The sequence below is a fragment of the Triticum urartu genome, chromosome 7A, assembly GCF_056163025.1.
Source record: "Triticum urartu cultivar PI428250 chromosome 7A, HENAU_Tu73, whole genome shotgun sequence".
In the NCBI taxonomy this organism is placed as follows: Eukaryota; Viridiplantae; Streptophyta; class Magnoliopsida; order Poales; family Poaceae; genus Triticum; species Triticum urartu.
Window position 1 is genome coordinate 482,572,212 of NC_141879.1, and position 15,031 is coordinate 482,587,242.

The 15,031-nt window shown below is 46.5% G+C and overlaps 2 pseudogenes; both read right to left on the minus strand.

Annotated features, from left to right (window-relative positions):
• Positions 1 to 8,647: 8,647 nt before the first annotated feature.
• Positions 8,648 to 9,406, minus strand: LOC147960060 (secreted RxLR effector protein 161 pseudogene; annotated as a pseudogene).
• Positions 9,407 to 11,564: 2,158 nt separating this feature from the next.
• On the minus strand, positions 11,565 to 14,714 carry LOC147960061 (uncharacterized; annotated as a pseudogene).
• Positions 14,715 to 15,031: the final 317 nt, after the last annotated feature.

The window sequence follows — 15,031 nt, forward strand, 5'->3', positions numbered from 1 at the left end:
ATAAGTCATGAAGAAAGCAATAGCAGTAAACTAAAATGATCAAGTGCTAAGCTAACAAAATGGGTCAAATCAATCACATCATTCTACTAATGATGTGATCCCGTTAATAAAATGGCAACTCATGTCTATGGCTAGGAAACTCAACCATCTTTGATCAACGAGCTAGTCTAGTAGAGGCATACTAGTGACACTATGTTTGTCTATGCATTCACACATGTATTATGTTTCTGGTTAATACAATTATAGCATGAATAATAAACATTTATCATGATATGAGGAAATAAATAATAACTTTATTATTGCCTCTAGGGCATATTTCCTTCAGTCTCCCACTTGCACTAGAGTCAATAATCTAGATTACACAGTAATGATTCTAACACCCATGGAGTCTTGGTGCTGATCATGTTTTGCTCGTGGAAGAGGCTTAGTCAACGGGTCTGCAACATTCAGATCCGTATGTATCTTGCATATCTCTATGTCTCCCACCTGGACTTGATCCCGGATGGAATTGCAGCGTCTCTTGATGTGCTTGGTTCTCTTGTGAAATCTGGATTCCTTTGCCAAGGCAATTGCACTAGTATTGTCACAAAATATTTTCATTAGACCCGATGCACTAGGTATGACACCTAGATCGGATATGAACTCCTTCATCCAGACTCCTTCATTTGGTGCTTCCGAAGAAGCTATGTACTCTGCTTCATACGTAGATCCCACCACGACGCTTTGTTTAGAACTGCACCAACTGACAGCTCCACCGTTCAATATAAACACATATCCGGTTTGCGATTTAGAATCGTCCGGATCAGTGTCAAAGCTTGCATCGACGTAACCATTTACGACGAGCTCTTTGTCACCTCCATAAATGAGAAACATATCCTTAGTCCTTTTCAGGTATTTCAGGATGTTCTTGACCGCTGTCCAGTGATCCACTCCTGGATTACTTTGGTACCTCCCTGCTAAACTAATAGCAAGGCAGACATCAGGTCTGGTACACAGCATTGCATACATGACAGAGCCTATGGCTGAAGCATAGGGAACACTTTTCATTTTCTCTCTATCTTCTGCAGTGGTCGGGCATTGAGTCTTACTCAACTTCACACCTTGTAACACATGCAAGAACCCTTTCTTTGCTTGATCCATTTTGAACTTTTTCAAAACTTTATCAAGGTATGTGCTTTGTGAAAGTCCAATTAAGTGTCTTGATCTATCTCTATAGATCTTGATGCCCAATATATAAGCAGCTTCTCCAAGGTCTTTCATTGAAAAACTCTTATTCAAGTATCCTTTTATGACCAAAGGACATCAACAATGGCTCCCCTCTCCTTTCCCACCCTTCCTCTCTCCCACCTGCTCCACACCACCAATGGCGATCTCTAGCAACAATCAGCATCGAAGGCCTTCTCCATTGGGACTTTGCTCTAGGTCTGTCCCTGTCCGATCAGGTGAGATGAAAATTTGGATCCACTGTGCACTTTTCTCCTTCTCGGGACACCAAGGAGTTCTTTCTGGTGGTCTCTTTCACCTCGGCTTCCTTCCCTCTCGCGAATGAATCGGTGGGACTGGCTCTGCAATGTTGTCTTGGGGGAATTTGCTCTGGTTTCAAGGTTGTTACTCTTATCCCCCGATCATTTTGCTTCTCTGTGGCCAACAACAAAGTAGGGCATTTCATTTACGGTCTAAAGGACCGGGTGTGGCCAGACTTTGTATGTCATTTCCATCTGTTCAATGGCCGTTTTGCTAAGCATTTTTCTGCTTCCCATTGGCATGCGGATCATGAGTTGGTCGAGATTTTGGATCGTAAGCCGGTGGCCCTATCTACTTCTTTGGATTTCTTAAAAAAGGGTCAGACTAATGATCATTCATCAGCCAAAGAGCTAAGCAAGTTTAATCTTGTCAATTTGAAACAGTGGAATTTCTATGGCTCGCATGATCATGAGGGTTCTACTTCATCGGTGATAGACCACAATCACAAAATTCAAATTCAATTTGGTTCTATTACACCGCCACCTCAACAGAGCGATGTTAGTGACCCGACAATTGATCGCCTGACATTAATGGAGCATTATTCCACCCAGGCGGAGTCAGAGGATGATATGGCTATTGAGTGCATTGTATTTGGCCAATTTAAATGTCCGGTCCATGTTTAGTATCCACCACTGCCAAAATGTTTTCTCAGCTCTGCGTTCCGTTATGCCCCTCCCCATGACATGTGGCCCCCGGTGCTTAGCGCTAAGCATAAGGCTGATTTAGCTCAGGCTGGATATTCGGTTCATGACATTAATTCTATTACCACTAATTGGGCTGCTCTATGTGCTAGATGCCTTCAATGGGGACACTGAAGGATCGCTTGCCAAGCCCATCCAATCTGTATTAATTGTTCGGGGCCTGACCATAAATCAGGGGATTGCCCAAAATGCAGCACGCGTAACACTCGTCCCCTCCCTGAGTCAAACAAGGAGACTGCATTTGTTCCTTCGGGATTTCTGGGCCATCCTCTTTCTACCCAAGGCAGGGCCAAAGATACAACAAGGGCCGTCCGATGTGGTGTTTGTGGTTTCTACAGCCACGTGGCGAGATCCTACCTAAGAGCCATTTTCCACAAGAAATGGAAATGGGTGGCGAAGGCAACTCTGCCATCGCCCGCCCCCATTCACGCTTCAGCTTCCACCTCGAGAACCCAACCGGCCTCACTCTGCCCCATCCCATCGCCACCGCCTGCCCCTCTGCTGCCGCCTCCGTCATTGTCGTCGCATCCACCTACCTCTCCATCACCTCAGCATCCTCTGCTCCACTCCGCGGCAATGGCGAACTACCCGCTCAACCCTGTGCCGTTCCTCCCGCTGGGTTTCGTCGTCGAGCTGGGGCCGGCAGATCATTTGGTGCGCAGTGGCATGGTAGTTGGCCCGATTGCTCCTCTCAGCCATGAGTTTCTGGCCATTGCTGAATCCAGTGAGTATGTGCCCCTGCATCGTCAAGCCGTCGTTCGCAACCAGATCGTTGCTCTTCTTCACGAATCACGACTTTTTACTATCGAGGTCAGTGATCACCCTCTTAGCATTGGGATTTTCGGATTTGCGGATTCCTTTTTGAGAGATACTGCAGTGAACATTCCGCTCGAGCTCGAGGAAGAAGACTTGCTGATTACTTTTGTCCCGCATCATGAGGCTCTCAATCGTCACACCACCTCCTTTGGGCCTGAGGTTTGGCTCATGATGTTTGGTTTTCCATACGATTACCAAACGGACTACTACATCACTAAGGCTCTGGGCGGATATGGTTCCTTGGTCTCATGGTATAATCCTCGTCAGGATCGCATATTCATTCTTCTCAAAGCCAGAGTCATTCGTTTGGGCCTCATCGCCAAGAGTTTTGTGGTCTGGAAGCTTGGCGGTGCGCACGGCTGTTGGACAGTCCAAATCACCATCCTCTGCAGCACTGACTGGAATGGCCTCCTCCCTGAGGTTCCTGCTGCCGGTGAAGAACAACCACCCCCTGACGGCAACCCGCACCCTCAATTTGGCCCTGAACTCACCACTCACCAGCTCTATCGGCAACAAGTACACAATTGGCTCGTTCAGAATGGTGCCCCGGGTGCTGGCAATAATGCGAGAGATGCAAATGATGCTCCTGGTCATCAAGCGAATGGTAATGCTGGTTGGGGCGCCTGGCCTGCACCTGCTGCTCCTGCACTCCCACCTATGCCGCCACATTTGGTGAATTATCAAGCCTGGTTAGCTGCACAAGGTCTGACAGTACAACATGGAATTGTTACGGAAGACAACCTCACTGACAATGCATACCAAGCTTGGAATGATTCAATTACCCAGTCTGACAGCTCAAGCTCGACTGAGTCTGATCTGTACTTTCTCCCTGATCCGTCACTGCAGTTGGTTCATCCTCCCAGCTCTAAATCTTTTACAGTCTCTTTGGAGATACATGAACAAGGTGTCAGGTCCGGCCTCTCTGCTCAAGGTGATGAGATCCTTTCCAGGCTGCTGAATGACCCAATCCCGCGCCTGAATCTTAACGCTTTCATTTTTCAAGCCGTTAGTCCAATGCTTGCTTCTTTCGGGCCTTGGAGGGAGGGCTTTAGCTTAAGATCTACCTCGGTGCAGCTTCCCGTTCTAATTACGCAGGACTCTGATGGTCTGAACATTTCGCAGCAGTCAAGCTCTGTTACTGCTCTCGCACTGAAAGCATCGATACGGTCGACTAGAGGGGGGGGGTGAATAGGAGACTACAAATTTCAATCTTTCTTGTAGATTTTAAGGCTTAGCGGATAAAAGAGTTCACCAGATATGCAACTTGGTGAATGCAACCTATATGACAAGCAAGCTCCAAGATAGATATGCTAGGCAACAAACTACTTAGCAAGCCAACAAGCATACAACAACAAAGAAAGGTGCGGGAAAGGATTAACCACAAGTGAGACGAGGACGCAGATTTTAACCCGAAGTTCACTCTTCCTTGGGGAAGAGCTAATCTCCGTTTGGAGCGGTGCCGGAGCCAAAGCTTGCGGAACGCCACCAAGGGCTCACCGTATTCTCCTTCGAGTCACCCCCAACGGATGAGCCTTGAAACACTCGGGGTTGGTCTTGAAGGCGACCACCACACCTTTACAAACTTCTCCGGAGCACACCACAAGCAAGAAAGCTTTCGGAGGAACCTCTAACCGCCTAGGAGCCCAAGCTCCAAGAGTAACAAGTCAAAGGGGAAGAAATGTTGCGGGGAACGTGATTTGGTTTGGTCAAGTTGTAGATCGGGTCTTGCTCTCCCAATCCCCAAAGTTTCAACAAGTTTGGGTGGAGGGATTGAGAGTATTGAGCAAAATGGGGTGTAGAAATGGTGGAGCTCAACAAGACATTAGGGTTGAAGGTTGGAGGTGGAAGAAGGGCCTATAAATAGTGTTCATGGGCTGGTGGGGATTTCTGCCTGTTGGACCCCGTGCGCATGGGCTAAGTCAGCCCCGTGTGCTCGGGGTACACAGAGACAAACACACCACCCCGTGCACACGGGGATCAACAGACCCCGTGCGCACAGGGGTCAAAATACCCCGTGCGCACGGGGTACCCAGTAACTTTCTGTTGCAACTTTGTGAGTACCACAACACACACACTAGGTTCTTTTTAGGTGGTTGGAGTGGGAAGGGTAAGAGAGTAAGGCTCGGCAATGGCATTCCCACACGACATTTATCCACACAAACCCCTCTTAATAGTGCGGTCTTTCCTACGACTTGAAGCAAACCAAAACTAAACCTTCGAAGCATCGAAAGACCACGCCTTTGCCCTTTTTGAAATGGGGGGGGTCGCACATCTCCATCGCGGGCACTTAGAACCAATAACCTGAGATAAACTTTAGCAACCGATATCAGTTCAACTAACCACATTGTCATCACACCAAAATATAGCATAAGTGCCATTAGCACTTTCAATCTCCCCCTTTTTGGTGCATTGATGACAACGTGGTTAGAGCATGGCAAAGAGGATAAAAAGATAGAAAGCCATGGAACAAATAATGATCATGATAGCTCCCCCTATATGTGTGCCCGAAAACAAGAATGCATCTAGTACACCCATAGGAGGTTTGACCAAGATCATTATTGTTAAGTCATGAGATTCATCAAAATAAACCTATAACGGTGCCTAGATCTCATGACACAGTGTGGTGTGCAAATAAAGTGAGACCCAATAAGCATAAGAGGATAATGGCAAGGTTCACTAATAAAGCTAGAGTCTCACAATAAAGCTAGAGACACACAACCACATAGACGGAAGGTAAATAAGAGTATCTCAAGCCAACTAAAACCAACCAACAGCGAGAAACACGAGGCTTGAGATCTCAACACACCCACAAATGCACCACACACCCACGAACACACAAACACACACACACCACGTCTCCCCCTTTGTCATCAAGACAACAAAAAGGAGACAAATGGCGACACGAGACCCACGAGACAAGAGGAGGAGCACTCGAGGCATCATCATCATCATCATCATCATCATCATCATCATCAAAACGCCACCCGGCCATTGGGAAAGACCGAGCAGTGGCCTCACTGTCGACGTCCTCTGAACCTGGACCGACCTCCTCACCAGCAGCATCCCTTGCTGCCTTCTGCTCACGCCGAACAAGCTTCTCCTTGTTGATTTCCTTGATCTGACAACGCCGAATCGACTGACACATCTTGAACATATTGCTCAAGGTCTTGAACAGTGACTTCTTCTCTCCCTTGGCAAAGATGGCCTCAGAGCCAACAGACTTGGCCTTACCATGAGCGATCCGTGCAGTAGAGGAAATGCCTGGAGTGTAGGTAGCACGATCCTCAGGCCTAGGGTTGTGCCCCTTCTTGATGGGCACATAGGGAGCAGGAGCAGCTGGGGTCCGGTTGGAGTTGCGCTTGGGAACAGTAGTCTTGAAGCTGGCAATGTACTTTGCTGGACAGACGGTCTCAATCAACGCCTGTATGAATGGAGCATAGATCAAAGACTTGTTCTCTTGTACACACTGACGCAGCTCGTAGTACATGAAATCTAGAACATCCACTTTCTTCTTCTAATGAAGATACACAAAGACATCAAGCATGGAGCTCCGAATGTTATGGGAATCCCCGGCCTTTGGAGTGAGGGTATACCGCAGGATATGGCGCATGGTGTCATAGAGGGGCAAGAGGTCTTTGATTGACCCAGTGACAAATGACTTCTCTTGTTTGTAAGCAAAGGCAATCTCATCCTTAGTGTGCTGCCCACTTTCCCGAACAATGCCAAACTCATCAGAAACAGTCTCTTCATCCATGAACGGGTAGGGAATGATCTCGGAGAACTTTGCCATAGGAGCTGAGCACTGATGCGTTCTGGACATCCATGTCAGGGTGCGAGCAGAATCATTGGAGAAGTACAGAGTGGCAAAGAACTGCATCACTAGATCTTCATTGTAGGGGTGGTTGAAGGTAACAAACGGAATCAGACCCAGTCGTCCAAGAGCGGAGTACACACCGGGATACAGATGATCATTGTCGCGCAAACTCTCAGTGTTGACTTGCTTGTGAGGAGCAAACTTCTTTGACTTGGTCATAAGAAGCTCATGATAGATCCTTTGCTGAAACCCATTCTTGAAACGGGGATCCACTCCCATACTCGTGGCCTTAACATACAGATGGCTCTATCTCTCAGCCCAGATCTCTGGCTTGGTCCACTTGACAAGAGGCATATTCCGGAGGTCACGCCTGCCCGGAATGGCTTGCTCCGGACTAGACTCCTCTTCCTCTTCTTCATCTTTCTCACCACGATCATCTTCTTCTTCTATCTCATCATCTTGTGAGTCATATTCTTCCTCAGAATCATCGGAAGCCTCAACAACGGGCCGCTTTGAGGCTGCACGGCGAGCACGGCCCTGACCAGACCCAGACCCCTGACCCATGCCTTCAGACGGCTGACGACGAGCAATGGTGAAGTCCTTTGATCCTCCTTTTGCACGCTTGCGACGAAGCTCAGACCTCTTGTCAGCGGAGTCTAAAACACACCCAAACACCCAACAACACAAAGCACGAGACACAAATGAGTACAAGTGCAAGATGAATGGCAAGGAGATAGAAAAAAATCTAGGCAAAAGTTCCTGGATAGTCCGAGTGCACGGGGGTTTAGACCCCGTGGGCACGGGGGCCCGTGCGCACGGTACAGGACCGTGGGCACGGGGGTCAAACACCCCGTGGACATGGGGGTCTCCCAACGACAGCCACTACCAGAATGAACTCTGGGAGTGAGTGTAGCAGAGGGACCAAAGGATCTAAGCACTAGACTTTTATCTACAAGCTAGTTGAGGCCAAACGAATCTAGGGAGCAAAGAAACCCTAAAGATAGAACAATAGATAGGAACTCAAGGAGATAGATCAAGGGGACAAGACCAACCGGAGGAGGACCCCATCTAGATGCAGATCCACGGAGGAGGAACCCCGATGAAGCTCGGAGGAGCTCCGACGAGTGGAGGCGATGGCGGTGGCCCTGGAGGCTTCCTGGGGAGTGGAGGGGGCGAATGGGTGGAAAAGAACCCAAGCCCCCCCCACGCCCCACCTCCTTAGGACCAGAAGTGAGCCCCGTGCGCACGGTACAGAGCCCGTGGGCACGGGGGCCCCGTGTGCACGGTACAGGCCCGTGCGCACGGGGTTCAGGAACTTTGGCATGAGTGGATTTTTAAATACATGGCTGAGTGAATACTCTTACCCCTACTTCACAAAGCACTCGGTCTACATTTATGAATACGCCGTGAGGAAAGTCCTATCACTATGGAAAGGGTATATGTGGAGCACTTGTACCAAAAGATAAGCGAGGAGAACCAACCAAAAAAAAGAAAAGAAACAACACACCACACAAGCGAAACAAACACGGACACAACCCTCAAGCGAGGGCGGTGGCCGAGGCCACCATGTTTGAGTTTACTTGGTATGGCACCGCGAAGATATGAACCTTGGGCCCAAGACCAATACTCATCTTTGAAGCACAAGTACCACCTAAAGTGGCTTATGTGAAAGATTGTGTTTGTTTTATGCACTTCTAGGATAAGATAGCTCATGAGTTGAGCTAGCTCCCCCTAGACATGTGCCTACATCTAAGCAAGATAGTACATGAGTATGTGTGTGTGAGCAAGAGTTTCATCCGAAGTTACTAATATCCACGATATTTAGCTCATGCCTTAACTCGCGGAATCTTGCTTCGTCAAGGGGCTTGGTGAAGATGTCTGCTAGTTGATTCTCGGTGTTGACATGGAATAACTCAATGTTTCCCTTGGCCACATGATCTCTAATGAAATGATGACGAATCTCAATATGCTTGGTCTTGCTATGTTGAACCGGATTCTCGGCGATCTTGATGGCAGTTTCATTGTCACACCAAAGAGGCACTTTGTCACATTTGACACCGTAATCCATCAAAGTTTGCCTCATCCATAATAATTGGGCACAACAACTTCTGGCAGCAATATACTCGGCTTCGGCTGTGGAGAGAGATATACAATTTTGCTTCTTTGAAGACCAACTTACCAACGATCTCCCTAGGAATTGACATGAACCAGATGTGGACTTGCGATCAACCTTGTCTCCGGCCCAATCCGAATCCGAGTAACCCATTAACTCAAATGATGATCCCTTGGGATACCAAAGGCCCAAGTTTGGGGTATGAACCAAATATCGAAGGATCCTTTTCACTGCCGAATAGTGGCTCTCCTTAGGAGCGGACTGAAATCTTGCGCACATACACACACTCAACATAATATCTGGCCTATATGCACAAAGGTAAAGCAAGGAACCGATCATAGAGCGATATACCTTTTGATCCACTTCTTTACCATTTGGATCAAGATGAAGTTGACCATTTGTGGCCATGGGTGTCTTCATTGGCTTGACATCTTGCATTTTGAATCTCTTGAGCATGTCTTGGATATAACGAGATTGATGGATGAAGGTTCCACCTCTCAATTGCTTCACTTGAAAACCGAGAAAGAACTTCAACTCTCCCATCATGCTCATCGCAAATTCCTTAGTCATAAGATTCTCAAACTCAACGTTAATAGCATGGTTAGTTGACCCAAAGATAATATCATCAACATATATTTGGCAGACAAACAACTCTCCTTTTACCCTCTTCGTAAAGAGAGTGGAATCTATTACCCCAATCTGGAACCCCTTCTCGCTTAGGAACGCCGTAAGGTGATCATACCAAGCACGAGGTGCTTGTTTGAGTACATAGAGTGCCTTATGGAGTTCATAAACGTGAGACGGATGATCGCGGTCTTCAAAACCGGGAGGTTGCTTGACATACACCAACTCCTTAAGAGGACCATTAAGAAATGCGCTCTTAACATCCATTTGATATAATTTGAAATCATGATGAGAGGCATAAGCAAGCAAGATGCGAATGGATTTGAGACGGGCAACGGGGGCAAAAGTTTCACCAAAGTCCAAACCTTCAACTTGGGTGAAATCTTGTGCCACTAACCTTGCCTTGTTCCTTATTACTTGTCCATATTCATCTTGTTTGTTCTTGAAAATCCACTTTGTTCCAATGACATTATGAAATTCCTTGGGTCTTTCTACAAGGGTCCACACTTTGTTGCGTGTGAAGTTGTTGAGTTCTTCATGCATGGCATCTATCCAATCCAGATCGTCAAGTGCATCTTCCACCTTAAGGGGTTCAACACAAGAGACAAATGAGTGATGTTCACAAAAGTTTGCCAAACGTCTACGAGTAGTTACCTCCTTTTTGATGCTTCCGTAGATGTTCTCGGTGAGGTGTTGAAGATGTTTCAGCTTGGCGGCCACTTTTTGCTCTTTGCGGTCAAGCTCTTCTTCACTGGGTTTTGGACTTGATGAAGAAGCTTGCCCTTGAGATTGCTTTAGCCTTGGAGACACTCTTCTCTTTGCAACCACAGGTTCTTGCTCAGTAGGAAGTGATAACGATGAAGACACTTGTGGTTGGGGTTTATCTTGATCTTGATCATGACTTTGAGCTTGATCTTGAGCCTCAATGATTGAATATTCATTATACGGAAGAGTTTGCTCTTGATCTTGATCAGGAATATGAGGGTCTTGATCTTGTTCTTGGATATGTTCATTATTTCCCGAAGCATCTTGTACAAGTGGTGTCGGTGATGACTTCCCTTGTGGAAAATCCTCAAGAGGGGCTCTTACTCCTTCTTCTTCTACTTGGACATGCGGTGTTTCTTGTGGAAGAATGTGGCCTATCCCCCTTGTCCTTATAGCTTGTGAAGGAGCCTCATCACCTACAACACTAGGAACGATTTGCTCCATACGGGAGCCATTATCTTCATCAAACTCCACATTTACCGTTTCCTCAATGCATCCGGTGGATTTATTGAGAACTCGGTAAGCATGAGAGTTTGATGCATATCCAACAAATATGCCCTCATAAGTTCTAGACTCAAATTTAGCTAACCGGGATTTTTTGTTTAAAATGAAACACTTACAACCGAATACCCGAAAGTATTTGACGTTGGGCTTTCTCCCGATTAGGAGCTCATAAGGGGTCTTGTTCTTGAGCTTGCGAAGATAAAGCCGGTTTGAAGCATGGCACGCGGTGTTGATGGCTTCTGCCCAAAGCTTGTATGGTGATTTGTACTCATCAAGCATGGTCCTCGCCATCTCAATAAGAGTCTGATTCTTCCTCTCCGCAACACCATTTTGTTGGGGAGTATATGGTGCGGCATATTGGTGCTTTATCCCCTCTTCACTCAAGAATTCATCCATTGTATAGTTTTTGAACTCGGTGCCATTGTCACTTCGGATTGCCTTGATCTCACAGTTATGTTGACGTTGAGCTTCATTGGCAAAGTTGATGAAGGTTTCTTGAGTTTCATCTTTAGTCTTGAGAAAGAACACCCAAGAATATCTTGTGAAGTCATCAACAATGACAAGGCAACATCTCCTTCCTCCCAAACTATCATATGTTGGAGGCCCAAATAGATCCAAATGGATGAGCTCAAGGGGCCTCAAGGTGGTGATGATAGTCTTTATTTTATGAGCTTTTTCATGAAGCTTTCCGGCAATGCAAGCACTACAAGGACGATCTTTGGCAAAAGACACATTTGTTAGTCCAAGAATGTGCTCCCGCTTTAAGAGAGCTTGTAAATTTCTCATGCCCACGTGGGCTAGCCTACGGTGCCATAGCCACCCCACGTCGGCCTTGGCCATTAGGCATGTTGCAAGATGAGTTTTCTCTTTCGAGAAATCAACCACGTAAAGGTTGTCTTCAACATGCCCAACGAAGACCACTTTGAGATTGCTTCTCTTAAAGATGGTCACATGGAATTCACCGACATGTGAATCATAACCGGCACGAGCCAATTGAATAGTAGAAAGTAAGTTGTAGTGAAGGGATTGGACAAGCATGACATTTGAAAGAGATGAATCATTAGAGATTACCACCTTGCCCAAACCCAATACCTTGCCCTTGCTATTGTCACCGAAGGAGATGTTCGAAGAGGCCTTGAGTGAATCAACGAAATCCACAAGCATCTCCCTTTCTCCGGTCATATGATTGGTGCATCCACTGTCGATCACCCATTGAGTTCCACCGGAGACATAGTCCTACAATAATCAAGCTTTGGTTATAGGTACCCATTTTGCAATGGGTCCTGGTGAGTTAGCAACGAGGGTCTTGGGAACCCAAATAGTCCAAGCATAATCATCATAGTTAGTTCCAACAAATTTTGCAAAGGTATAGCCATCATCTCCTCTCATGAGAACATATGATGGATTGTTCTTGCCGGCAAAATTCTTGGGAATGGCCTTGTCCCTAATGACCTTTCCATTCCCAACACCCTTCATTTCCTTCTCCTTCTCCTTGTGCCCTTCTTGCACAAACACTACCTTTTGGGGAGGGGAAGGAGTCAGACCGATCTTCTTGTTGTTGTTGTTCTTCTTCTTTTTCTTACCACTCTTAGATGCGGGATTAAACCCAACCCCCTCCTTGGCAACACACTCCTTTTGGTTTCTCAAGAGATCGTTTAGGTTTTTCTCCCCTTGGATGCATGATACAAGCCCTTTCTCAATTTGAGCTTTCAACTTCTTATTTTCCTCTTGAAGGGAGGTGCAATCATGAGCAAAGTTAGCCGTACAAGCATCATCATTTAAATCTATATGAGGTACGGAAGTGAGAGCCTTAATGGTTGTAGCTTTTAGTTGAGCATAAGACTCGGTGAGGGCAATGAGGTCACCTTTGACAACCTTGGAACTAATCACAAGGAACTCATGCTCCTCAACAAGTCTTGTATGGTCAACTAGAAGCTTTTCAACTCTAACGTTAAGAGCATCTTTATTCTCAAGAGCAAGTTGCAAAGCATCATTGGTTTTAATAAAGTTAATTTGATGAGCAGATAAGGCTTCCTCAAGTGATGCTCTCATGACACTCTCTTCATTAAGTTCGTGCTCGAGGAGATCAACTCTATCTTTTTCCTCTATAAGGAGGTTCTCAACGTTCTCAATAAAGTCATCGCGTTCGGCAAGTGACTTAAGGAGATCGCCAAAACGAGCACGAGCTTCACCATGAAGAGTTTTCATGAAAGCCATTAAGGATTCCTCATCATTATCCACACCCTCCTCACACTCATCCTCCACTATCTCACATGAGACATTGGGAGTGTAGGTGTCGGGTTTCTTGGGTTTGGACTTTGTTTTTACCTCTTTGGCCATGAGGCACCGATGAGTGAAAGGCTTGTCCTCGTTTGGAGAGTCGAAGAGGCCGGTGGTGGAGGAGGAGGTAGTGGCATGCATGGCAAAGGTGGCCGTGCCCACTTGATCATCATCATCGTCATCTTCATCTCCAAACATGTATTCTTCATGAACAAGAGCCTTGTCATCCTTCCTCTTTGAAAACTTGGTGAACTTCTTCTTCTTAAGCACAAGCTTCTCAGACTTGTCTTCACGTCTCTCGTATGGACAATCATGAACAAAGTGTCTTGGGCTATCACAATTGTAGCATTTCCTTCGTCCAAACGATCTTCCTTGAAGATTTCTTCCTTTGTTTGCCATGGTCCCGGAGTACTTCTTGACTAAGAGAGCCAAGTCTTTTGCAAAATCATTTGCTGGGCACGAGGTATCATTATCCTCCTCACATATCTCTTCACTCACTTCTTCCTCCCTTGAGGATTGGCTCATCACTTTCTTGGCCTTCAAGGCAAGATTGGAGTTCTTGGTTGCTTGAGCTATTGCAAATGTTTTCTTGGACTTGGTTTCCAAAATAATATGGGTAGAGAAGGTGGAAACAACTTGAGCCGAAGTCAACTTGTGATAGTCCAGACGTTGATGAACCATCATGACCATGGTATGTTCCGTGAGAACCATAGCATCTATGAACTTGTCCTTGATGAAATCATCATTTGCCCAAGTGCACCCAAAGGTTCTCAAGTTGAGCACAAGGGGCTTCAACCTTCGGTAAACCTCTTCTGCGGACTCACCCTCATTCCTCACAAGGAGATTGACTTCTTGTTTGAGCAAGGCCAACCGAGATCTTCGAATTGCTTCACCTCCTTCAAGAGCCTCCTCAAGGCAATCCCAAATTTCCTTTGCGGTTTTGAGAAGAGCAATGGACTCACTATAGTCTTCAGTCACAGCGTTGCAAAGCATGTTGTGCGCTGTAGCATTGAGTTGATCGTCAACTGCTTCCCTTGGAGTGAGATTCATTGGGTCCTTGGGGTTGAATCCATTGACCACAATCCACCACAATTGAGTTGAAGCACTGCGCATGTGAGACTCCATATCTAGCTTCCACTTAGCAAATGCATTAGCTTTCAAAGGGGGCGGAGGCCCAACAGGATTAATGCGGGGATGTTGCAAGGGTTGAGGAGAGTAAAAGGGTTCCACGGCATTGTACTGGGGAACTTGAGTACGACCCGGAGAAGCAAGAGGTTCCCTCGAGTCATCTGCATCATGAACCTCATTTGGATTAAACGAGTTTGATGCGGACGTTGATGGATTTAAGCGAGCATCAATTTCCTCCTTGACCGAGGCCTGAACCTCTTTCAACATAGAGACTTTGAGGCGCAAACATTGAAAGAAGACCAGCCGCGGTCAAGGGGACATTCGGGTTAGTAGGAGCGACGGGAGCAACGACAGGAGCACCAAGTGTCTCGGTCGCGGAGGGGGGTTGGTTTTGACCATCCCCCGCAACGGGTAGGCCACCTCCCTCATTCCCTAGATCGACCATATCCTCTAAGGTTGTAAAACCTTATATTAGAGCACGAGGCTCTGATACCAATTGAAAGGACCGATACGGTCGACTAGAGGGGGGGGGGTGAATAGGAGACTACAAATTTTAATCTTTCTTGTAGATTTTAAGGCTTAGCGGATAAAAGAGTTCACTAGATATGCAACTAGGTTAATGCAACCTATATGACAAGCAAGCTCCAAGATAGATATGCTAGGCAACAAACTACTTAACAAGCCAACAAGCATACAACAACAAAGAAAGGTGCGGGAAAGGATTAACCACAAGTGAGATGAGGACGCGGATTTTAACCCGAA